Source organism: Cydia strobilella, chromosome 9, assembly GCF_947568885.1.
Source record: "Cydia strobilella chromosome 9, ilCydStro3.1, whole genome shotgun sequence".
In the NCBI taxonomy this organism is placed as follows: domain Eukaryota; kingdom Metazoa; phylum Arthropoda; class Insecta; order Lepidoptera; family Tortricidae; genus Cydia; species Cydia strobilella.
The window spans coordinates 1,511,744-1,524,154 of NC_086049.1; positions in this window are offsets into that span (position 1 = coordinate 1,511,744).

Consider the following 12,411-nt stretch of genomic DNA (forward strand, 5'->3'; position numbering starts at 1 on the left):
AGTCAAAATGGGCTCTCAGTGACCTTGACGTTGTTATGTTAGGAGCGTTTCGCGAGTGAAATACGACTGTCGGGCTTTGACTATCATTTCTGACTTTTGCATTGCTTTAATGTAGTGGGTCACATATAGACATTTGATCCTAAAAATAAACCTGATCTATTGATACCATTAATGAAAATTTGTCATTTAGCCTATTTTGAAACAAACCTTGCCCAGGCTGCGTTATCTCTGATTCACGTGATTTGCAAAAAAGTTTTAATTACATTAGCATAAAGAAATGGGCCATCGTTTCTACCCTCCGCAAATAACCCTTACGTAATTTCCAAAAGCTTGATGAGGCAAGCCCGGGTTCAAACCTCGTGAAGAGAATTTTCTCTTTTTATTTGTGTTACGAACATTCTTGCTATCTGGGGCATGCTTTACAATGTATCTCAGAAGATTACTTTAAAACGCTACTCCTAATTTGATGCATAATACTATAATATGCGTTTGTTTTTTTATCAAGATTTTATTAACGCACCTTACTACGTAGGCAAACAACACGCAAACGCGAAGCGAAGCGACGGCGCGGAGTGAATCAATCCTTTGATACCTATAGAAGTGTCCTACGTGGGCGATCTCGTTGCGAACGCGAACGCCGTGGGCTCGCCGCGCCGTTTCGCTTCGCGTTCGCGAGTTGTTCGCTTACGTAAGACGTAGCGTAAGATTGCATACATACACTCTTTGAACGCAAAAAAACATTCACCAGGAATTCAGGAGTTTTAGTAGTAGTAGTAAACTCTTTATTGTACAAAAACACATAATAAAAGTACAAAGCGAACTTATTCCTTTTAGGGATTTCATCCAGTTAACCTTTGAGTTTGAAGTACCTATAGTGCCAAAAACGCTTAAGAATAACGGCGTACGTTTACAAACTAACCTTTATTCCTTTAATCGAATTTAAACTATCGTGAGACATAGGTATTAACATGTCGCGCGAGTGACTAAAAATACGTGAGTGAAACCGCTGTTAGTTAAGTTAAACCTCATTCCTTTATTTAAGGTTCACATTTGGGGCATTTTCTATGAAAAGGGACCTTATTGTCGATGGCGCTTACGCCGCACAGCCTCGCGCGGCATTGTATTTATATCGGAGCACCGTTTATAATGGCGTAAGCGCCATCGACAATAAGGTCCCTTTTTACAGAAAATACCACATTTTCCATATACTTACGTAGGGTGAAGTGGACACTCTCTCTCTCTCCTTAGCATTATTATTCCCATCTGATTGTGGGGTCTGCTTTTCTGGTTCTTTCTCTCCACTCGTGGACACTAATTAAACTAATTAATTTTATTTTATTGTACCGCATTCAAGAAATGAACAAATGATTATGATTATAATTATGATTAAATATGGCGATGGTAGCTGACATTGCATAAAGAAAAAATAGAGCTGTATAACTTTTTTTCTACTCTTCGACTGTAATGGTTGAATTAAGATTTCGTATACCAAACTGTAATTGGGTACTTTTCATGTATGGGCTCCCAACAACTATAATATTCATTTCGAAACGGTTTAGTAAACTATAATGAATTTGACCAATCACGTGGCGCTGCGGTCCAATGGAAAAGACATCAACGCGCGACTATTTCACGAGTAATACCTATTCATATATTATGTACTCGTTGATGTCTTTTGTACTATTGTACTGAGATACTCAGCTAATTTTCTTTAATTATTTAGGTTTTATAATAGAAAAAGTATTATTTTAGATGACTCGTAGAAAAAGTATTGTATACAATAGTGAATCAAGCTTTTCAATCTCGTACCTTCATTAGGCCACTCAGCAAGCTTTGTGGCCTAAACACGGTACTTGACTGAAAAGCTCTCTGTTATATCACGATTGCATAATATTATAAATGTAATTCTTTTAACGATGATTACCAACACACTCGCTGCAAGCCACTCTCTATTCTTTTTAAGGTTGTCCGCCGTTCAGCGGCAAAAACAAAAACATCCAAAACCTTCAGAGGCCTCAATTAAAATCTTAAAAATAATAGCATTTCTTCATCCGTAACACGACACCCGGGTCGCATCGTTAGTCAAAACGTCGACGCACAAAGGCACCATGAATTATTCATTTTTGTGACACCCTGTATAACTGGCCGGCTTGTTAGACTGTCAAAAATGTCACCCTGTAAGAGCGTTGGGGATGTCTTGGTTGGGGAGATGCATAAATACTTGGTTTTAATTGCGAAAATAGGCAAATGGCATTTTTTTTACTTTGTAAATAGGTTGATGTCACAGCGCCTTTCAATCCGAAGGTCGCGGGTTCAAACCTCGGCTCGTACCAATGAGTTTTTCGTAACTTATGTACGAAATATCATTTGATATTTACCATTCGCTTTTCGGTGAACGAAAACATCGTGAGCAAACCGGACTAATCCCAAAGAAGCCTAGTTTATCCTCTGGGTTGGAAGGTCAGATGGCAGTCGCTTTCGTAATAACTAGTGCCTACGCCAATTCGTGGGATTAGTTGTCAAGCGGACCCCAGGCTTTCATGAGTCGTGGCAAAAATGCCGGGATTACGCCAGGAAGAAGAAGTACGTTGATGTTTTTTGTCACATTGGTGTATTAAGTTACCCTTAATTTTTCCTCAACACCTGTAGTGTTTTCAGATTGCACGATCTGATATCGAATGTCGGATACCACCACCAAGAAGTAAGAAACTTGAAAAATAACTAATAATTGTGTGTGTGGTGGTCATAAACCTCGGTTGTACTTATTTATTTAGACATGATTTAGACATACATAAAACATAATTGAACTGTTGGTTGTAACTAAAAATTCGGTCAGAATCTTTATCATACAAGAGGGTAAAATTCACACCACTCAATGAGGGCTAACGCGTATGAATTCGCCGCTAGGGGCGCTAGTGTAGATGGTGGTCTTTTCCATAGTTCGAAATGTCAAATGTCATTTGTCACTTCAATGACTGACAGCTGTTCCTTAGTCTTTTGGACCACCATCAACAGAGGCGCCAACTGGTGAGCAAAAAAACGATAGCCCTCATTCAAGCGGCTTTTACTTAATACAACACTATACATATGTCTATACAAGAAAGCGTATGTATATACCTATGTATTTAAACTACAAACAATGGGGAGACTCCTCCTTTCGGGCATTCTCGGCTCCGTTAGGCTGAGCATTGCTTCGAGCAATTATTAGGGTTGACACAAGAAGTCCCTTTGCGTGCACAACCACAAAAAAGAATGATTTGAATTTTGACAACCCTAAATAACCGATAGGGATAGTGCCATACATTGTGGACAGCATGATTCGTCCCTGAATCGCTGTCGGAATTCGTCCCTGAAACTTCGGTTTTGTAGAAAGTGTCCTTTCTGTACGGTAGTACTATTATGTATTCTGTGTTACAACATTAATCTCAACAACTGCATTACTCTCAAATGTGGCGTTCATTTATCATTGTCGGTAGAATTTCTGGAAAGTGCTCATAAGCAGCTCAATAAATCTATCTGGACTAGCATGGCGACATCCCATCAAATGGGGAGGGGTGTTTAATGTTGGCATTTGTTTGTTTGTTTGTTTGTTTGTTTGTTTGTTTGTTTGTTTGTTTGTTTGTTTGTTTGTTTGTTTGTTTGTTTGTTTGTTTGTTTGTTTGTTTGTTTGTTTGTTTGTTTGTTTGTTTGTTTGTTTGTTTGTTTGTTTGTTTGTTTGTTTGTTTGTTTGTTTGTTTGTTTGTTTGTTTGTTTGTTTGTTTGTTTGTTTGTTTGTTTGTTTGTTTGTTTGTTTGTTTGTCTGTCTGTCTGTCTGTGGCATCGTATCTCTCCAACGGATGGGCCGATTTCGATGCGGTTTTTTTAAAAAGTGAAAGCGAGTTTTTTTGTGGTGGTTCTTAGCTATGTTTCATAGAAACCAATCCAGCAGTTTGAAGAGTGTTAGCTCTTTACCGAAATGATGTAAGGCATTTTCCGCATGAAATACATCGTTTTATTAGGGTTCCGTACCCAAAGGGTAAAAACGGGACCCTATTACTAAGACTCCGCTGTCCGTCTGTCTGTCACCAGGCTGTATCTCATGAACCGTGATAGCTAGACAGTTAAAATTTTCACAGATGATGTATTTCTGTTGCCGCTATAACAACAAATACTAAAAAGTACGGAACCCTCAGTGCGCGAGTCCGACTCGTACTTGGCCGGGTTTTTTTTTAGTTCAAGGAGTTAAAAAATGTGTGCAATAAAGAATTATTGTATTGCACAGTAAATTAGCACCATGCTACCGCTCACGCAACAGAATAACGCGCTCATTTCAGGCATTCCGCACAGAATGAAAAGACAGAATACTTGAGTTCCCTTTTGTCCGTGGTAACGCTTGTAACGGCCAAATTGACCTATAGGAGGCATTTTCTATGAAAAGGGACCTTATTGTCGATGGCGCTTACGCCGCACAGCGTCGCGCGGCATTGTATTTATATCGGAGCATCGTTAATAATGGTGTAAGCGCCATCGACAATAAGGTCCCTTTTTATAGAAAATACCACAATTATTCACTTGCTGCGCGTAAATTGAATAGCTCAAAAACGTAGGTAGGTACTTCATTTAACGGGTTTATCAGTCTATAATTGCCATATCAACAAATGCCTTAAATAAAAACCAAATTCAAATTTAAACTTTCAGTCTCCGAAATATCCCGTTTCGCCATAATTACCAAACCCAAAGAAAGATTTCCAATGCGCGGAATTATTCAAAACATCCAGATCAAAAGCTAAATTAAATTCCAACCAGGCGCCGAGCGAAGAATGCCTCCATCGGACGGAGGAAATTAAATCAAACCCCCGACATTTTCTTTAACAGGTTTGCTTCGAATAGATAATCTTTCGATACGATGGATGTCCGGGGCCAGATTAGTTGGGTACTTAATTATGATTTTTAGGGTTCCGTACCCAAAGGGTAAAAACGGGACCCTATTACTAAGACTCCGCTGTCCGTCTGTCCGTCTGTCCGTCTGTCTGTCTGTCACCAGGCTGTATCTCATGAACCGTGATAGTTAGATAGTTGAAATTTTCACAGATGATGTATTTCTGTTGCCGCTATAACAACAAATACTAAAAAGTACGGAACCCTCGGTGCGCGAGTCCGACTCGCTCTTGGCCGGTTTTTTTTGCTGTAATGGCTGCTGTGGAAAGAAATTATAAATCAGTGAAACTTTCTATAGGAGACCTAATTTGTTTGACGACCGGCCGTCATTGACCCTGTCAAGCCAATGGTCCTGGGTTCCAATCCGGGTGTGTGATTAGCGTGTTTTCTATGTATTTAATTATTTGTATATAATTTGTATGTTATTATAGTTGGTCAAACCAAATTGTCATGAGACTGAGAACAAAGAAAACTATACTCATCCTTTTCTTTTGGGTGCTAGTACTAGTGTAAGACAAAGATAGTATGATTCTCGCTGTCTATGTTTGAAATGAGACAGTCCTTTGACAAACTAATCAAACTATATACCTATATTATGTCGTTGTCTGAGTACCAATATAAGCCTTCTTACTGTGTGGGGCTTACGGCTTCGCCACGACATGGCGCGAGTGGCTTCGGCTAAGGCGAAAGCCATAGGTGGGAACGAAAGGTCCGATCGCTGTGTCTCGCTGGAGGTTGGAACCTATGGTTATATCTATCCAAAGCCAGTCGCGCAATGTCGTGGCCAGCTAATTACTCAATTTGTGTAAGAATGTCCTATAATATTTATTTATTTATTTGTCTATTTAGGTAAGCTGTGCAACATTATCATCAACACTGTTATAGTCCGACAAGAAATTGTAGAAATTAAAAAGAAGCAACACTGTACTGTTGTCCCTTTCAAATCAATCTAAGAAAACGGGACGACACTACAGTATTGCCACTTTTAAATTTCTACAATTTCTTTTCGGACTGTATATCTGTCAATTCGTAAACCCTGTTATGTCGACATAAGCTTCAACGATGGGCAGTTAAGAGTGTTACTAGTGGTACGGTCGACGTCAAAGATATGTATACATTTTTCGCCTTATTACCAAGGAGTAAGGCACAAAAGTGTAAACATATCTTTGACATCGACTTTACATTGGCTTCATTACAGTCAAAGGCAAAAATATCGATCCAGACAAATGGCTCAAAAATATGTGAACACTACTTTATTGTCTAAGGTGTAAGAGCGTACACATATTTTTGAAACTTTGGGAATGTATATATATTTATGCCCTTGATATTACAATTTATTAGTTTTATTACATTACCATTATTTTATTATCATAGACTAACTGCCTGTGTTATTCTCGAATTTCGATAGAAAATATTTCCGTAGTCGTAGTGAAGTCGTATTGTGACTTCACTGGCTATAAAAGGCCATTTTGGAGCCCCTAGAAAACTTTGAGGGCTCTGTACATTATTAAGGGTAAATAGTAAATACCCTTAATACATAAATTCCCTGTTAATTAAAGTTCAAAGCGTAAATATAGAGCCGTGGCTTCATTAGCATAGAGCCAATCGATTTCCGATCCACGCGACTTTGGCAAAGGCACTTAAACTGCTTTTGTATTTTGCAACAAGCCTGTCACTGCCTTTGACGACCGGTCTGGCCTAGTGGGTAGTGACCCTGCTTGTGAAGCCGATGGTCCTGGGTTCGAATCCCGGTAAAGACATTTATTTGTGTGATGAGCACAGATATTTGTTCCTGAGTCATGGATGTTTTATATGTATTTAAGTATTTGTATAAGTATTATATATATTGTTGTCTACGTACCCACAGCACAAGCCTTTGCTTTGTGTAAGAATGTCCCTACAATATTTATTTATTCATTTATAACTGCAGGGATGTTACATGCCGCTCTCAATTAATGTATGCAAATTTTCGGTGTATTTGCAAAATATCTCGCTTAACTTCAAATTCTGGTAAATCCATTCGAACCTCTCAGCAAATGTCTACCCTATTACCTTTTCTTAATACCAAAATTGCATAATCTGGCAAATGGATTTACCCGAGTTTGAAGTTAAGCGACTCAAACGTTTTAATTATTTTACCTACTTATTAATGTATACTAAAGATTTAGGTACTTTGAGAACGATTAAAAGGTTGCTCGCGTACTAATACGAGTACAAGTACGTGCGAGATAAACGAGTAACGCACCGTACTATGTAGGCGAACAACACGCGAACGCGTAGCGATGCGGCGCGGGGTGAATCAATCCTTTGATACCTTAAGTGTCCTACGTGGACGTTCTTGTTGCGAACGCGAACGCCGTGGACCCGCCGCGCCGTTGCGCAGCGCCGCTTCGCTTCGCGTTCGCGAGTTGTTCGCTTACGTAAGATGTAGCGTAAATACTAATGTCAAATGAGATCAAAATACCTATGCATCAGTTCGTAATTTCTAATAGGCCGTTAGGTTTCAACGTCTGCTCAAATGTCTCAAATTAGTAGTGTCACCCGTTGACCACGAACGCTGTAAAGGGTTCGAAACGTCGGGATGTATTATAAATTCAATATACGCGATATAATCCGTTTTCATAGTTTTATTTCATGAGTAACTATCGCGGTAACCGAAGACAATATTAGTAATTTCAAACTTGCTAGAGCAAAAGACGAGCTCAGTCGGAATGATGAATGATGAATCGTAAAACCCTTGGGACGCTGCGTCATACCGACATAGTTAGCCGTCATGAAACCTCTCTAGTCTCTAAACCCGTGTTTACATTATCCGATCCGATATCGGATGTCGGAAGGAAGTAAAATGTAAAAAATGTGTTTCTCTGTATTAATTTATACATTTAATAAATCATTATTACTAAAAAATAACGCAAAAAGGCGAAATTAATACCAATGGCACTCTCCTACAGCTGTTTTTGTCATAGGCGCCTTCCGACATCCTATATCGGAAAGGCGCTTCCGATAAATTCAGCCATGTCGAAGCGGGGGTCAGCTGTCGGACCGATAATATATGTTAGTGTGCGTATGTGTAGGCATAATACTTGTTATAGTGTGCGTGACCGCTAAAGACGGCGGACGGGCGCGCCCCCGCGGCCTGACTACGAGGATGTAGGATTCCGGATCGGACAATGTGAAAACGCTCTAAGCAAATAACTAATTTGGTTACGACGATAATTAAATACCTAAACTATAAATAGCAATTTTGAATACTGAACCACCAGCTGTTTTTGTTATTCTGTATTTACTGGTGAGAACCTGTAATTGGCTTTTTGTTTCATATGTGTAAAACCTATGTATAGCAATATTAACAGCTGTGTGGAATCTCCGAATAATAATACGAGTAAATAAATATATTATTTGTTGCAGTTAATCCACTAATGGACCGATTGTTGCCTCTTCTTTTAGGATTGAGATTTGTATCGTATTTTGCTGTAAAGCGTTCGTAATGAAATTCTGATTCTGATTCTAATGCCAATGTGACTTCCTCTGTATCAATAAGATGCCAGACGATAACGTTCACAGCTAGATCAACACGGCAGCAGCGATAACAGCTTCTGGTGGCCGGGCTTAGTGATGTTCTTTTTGTCCGAATTATTTATTTATAAAGTAAAACTTCTTTAGGCGCGACTAGAGGGTCTCAGACTTTTTTCCTGGCGGAAGTAACGCTCAGTAGTGACACACGCACAATAAGACACACGTCAAAGTGCCATAATAACGATAAACGTCATCGTCAAAGAAGTTTTACTTCAATCGCGCGTAAAGATTACACCATACTTACTTTACTCTTTGGATTACACGCACACACTTTTTTTTTAATTTAAGAAATATTGTATCGTAGTCTTTAATGTATTTATAATATAAACCTTCGCGAATTTATTTTGTTACCTTTATTTACCGACGTTTCGACACAGGTTTCACTGGTCGTGGTCGCGGCTAACTGACGTCCCAGCAAAATGTCAAAACAGAGATTTGTGTGACTACCCCACGAAAAGTGCATTTAAAGTTCGAGGTAGACATCACATTTTCAAACCACCCACTACACATACAAGTTAATTATTGTCAAATTCTAAATGTGATTTTATATATGTTCAGGACTTCCGGTTCGAGCGCCATCTTGATAGTTAGCATCGTGATTCTTTACTTTGTTTTTTGCTCATTAATATTGTTTAAAGTGTAATATCGATAGCTTATTATACAGTAAACTAATGTGGTAGTGTGCAGTAAATGGAGAATTAATTTTGAAGCGCGTTTAACCACCATCTTGGAGTCAACGGCCGGTAGTCCACGTGCTTCTTGTAAAGTCTAGCTATCGATTTACAAGAGCTAACAAATCACCGTACACTGTCTTGTACAACCGTACAATTTTTGTCGTTTTTAAACCTCTTAATACCTTGATACTGGCGAAATAGTCCCACTGGGCTGAAGCCATAATTTTAAAAGAAGAAGAAGAATATGTGTTCAAACCGCGAAAGTTTTAAATGTTATAATATAAACCTTGTCTTATAAATACCTTATAGCGGTATTTGTCAATTGAATTTTAAACTGTAAACTTAAACAGTACGGCTATCATCGTAAGTACCGTATCGTAAGTATGATCAGAAACAATTACCTACTGCAGCGGTTCTCAAACTTTTTTTGACGGTACTAGTTTTGGAAACCGAAGTATTTGACGGAGCCCCTAATTAAAATTTTTCGTTCGTCACCGTGGACCAGATATACCTATAGAAGAGCTGTTTTTTTTTATTACAAGTATTCTCGCGGAGCCCCAACAGACGTTTTGCGGAGCCCTAGGGGATGGCTGACCTACTGCATACCAGATCTCTTTTCACGATGGACGATGTCTGTGGCAGTAGGTATTACTGCCAAAGTGCCAAAGGCGTATTACTAGTCGCCTCGCGGTTGCGCGTCGAAGTTAAATTGCATGCAGGAAACTTGCGCGTCCTCGAAGTCCGCGGATGCTGTTTGCTAGTTTGCGTCATGGCCCAAGTTATTTAATAGTGTTTTACGCTTGTTAACTCAGGCGGTGTTTTTTTATTTTTGTTGTTTTTTGAACACTATTAGGCTCAAGCGATAAACATAAATTATGTTTATGCTTATGTCTATGTCTATGTCTATGTCTATGTCTATGTCTATGTCTATGTCTATGTCTATGTCTATGTCTATGTCTATGTCTATGTCTATGTCTATGTCTATGTCTATGTCTATGTCTATGTCTATGTCTATGTCTATGTCTATGTCTATGTCTATGTCTATGTCTATGTCTATGTCTATGTCTATGTCTATGTCTATGTCTATGTCTATGTCTATGTCTATGTCTATGTCTATGTCTATGTCTATGTCTATGTCTATGTCTATGTCTATGTCTATGTCTATGTCTATGTCTATGTCTATGTCTATGTCTATGTCTATGTCTATGTCTATGTCTATGTCTATGTCTATGTCTATGTCTATGTCTATGTCTATGTCTATGTCTATGTCTACGTCTACGTCTACTATGTCTATGTCTATGTCTATGTCTATGTCTATATCTATGTCTATGTCTATGTCTATGTCTATGTCTATGTCTATGTCTATGTCTATGTCTGTCTATGTCTATGTCTATGTCTATGCCTATGCCTATGTCTATGTCTATGTCTATGTCTAAGTCTATGTCTATGTCTATGTCTATGTCTATGTCTATGTCTATGTCTATGTCTATGTCTATGTCTATGTCTATGTCTATGTCTATGTCTATGTCTATGTCTATGTCTATGTCTATGTCTATGTCTATGTCTATGTCTATGTCTATGTCTATGTATGTTTATGTTTGTTTATTGTTATGTTTCTAACTAATAACACGAATAGTCAGTAAAAAATAATGAATAATGGTAATTTTATGGCCGTTATAAACTATCAAAGTAGCTCCAAATTTTCCTAAAGCCACCCCGTTTTACGGTTTTTAGTTTAACATACAAAACGTCTACACGCTCTATTATGCACGCCAGGTGGTCTAGAGAGACCATTAACACGTCTAGTCGTTAAAGGAGCCCACTGACTATCAGTCCGCCGGACGATATCGGCCTGTCAGTTGTTCGGAACTGTCATATTTTTGTTCTGACAGGCCGAATTTATGTTTATACGTAATTTATGTTTAGACGGCACTCTGATAACGCCTTCCCGCTTACCTTCAATATTTATATTCATATTTTTTATTTGTATTAATCATACATTGTCATGGATGCGTAATTTACATTATTAATATTATTATTTACAATAGATATGTCAGAAATATGTGCAATTAAAATTGGGTTTTATTAAACATTAGAATAACAATAATAACAAAAAATAATAATAATAATTCAATTGTCAATAAAATAATCATACCCCAACGGAATTGGAACGTCCAATACGTTAGGAGTGATCCCAATTAGCCTTCCAGAAATTCCTTAACCGAGTAATATAAGGGGGTACATGAAAGGAGCCTCCCCGCAAGACGCACGAAGCCTTTACGATTGTAACACAGCGTCTGGCGTACCCCGGGCAACGTTCGGTATTCATTTATCGAGCGGCTAATCCTTTCGCCACGATGGTTCCACCAAGTTATACATGCGATCAACGAGATATATATACGATCAACGGCACTCCTACTGGGCATCCATCGTTTAAAAATAAAAATGGAACCACGACACGAAAAGAAGAAGAATAAGTGGTCGATGTGCTTATTGACATCAACGATCATCATAGGTGTAATGTACTGTATTTACCTCAGTATATCATACGATGTAATGTATTTCCAACGATTCGCCAACACAAATATCACGCGGTACGTCCGGCTCTGCTCACGGTATAATATCGACTGACCCTATCTGTCAGTGACGTCACCATGACGTAAGCGCTCGAAGCGTCAATACACTACATCAGGTCTTTCAGTCTATTGCAGACCATATAGACAGTGTCAGGTAGGGTGACAACGTTTCACATGGCTGTGTAAGCCAATACAGGAGCGGCAACCACGACCGCAAGACAGGCAGGTGTAGTGTGCCCGTGGCGAACAGTTGTCGCGCTGATGACGCTTGGCACGCTTACTGACGAGTGTCTTAAACCAAGCGTCATCGTGGATTTTACTACCGTCGGACACCAGTTTGCGCCACTTATCTCTGTCCTCGGCAAGCTTCTCCCATTGATGAACCGGGATGTTGAAGGCGTGCATGTCTCGCTTGGCGCAGTCCTTATGCCGTAGCATCGGTCGACCGACGCTTCTCTTGGCATCAGCTATGGCGCCAAGCAACGATAGAGACAAAGATATTATTCCTACTAACACTACTTACTTATCTCACGTAGTCACGTTATATCCAGAAACTAACCGTCTAATGTACGGCTAGACAGCAGGCCAGGTGGTCTAGCGAGACCATTAACACGTCTGGCCGTTAAGTTTTATGCGTCATAGTGGGCGGAGCACTGATAACGCCGTCC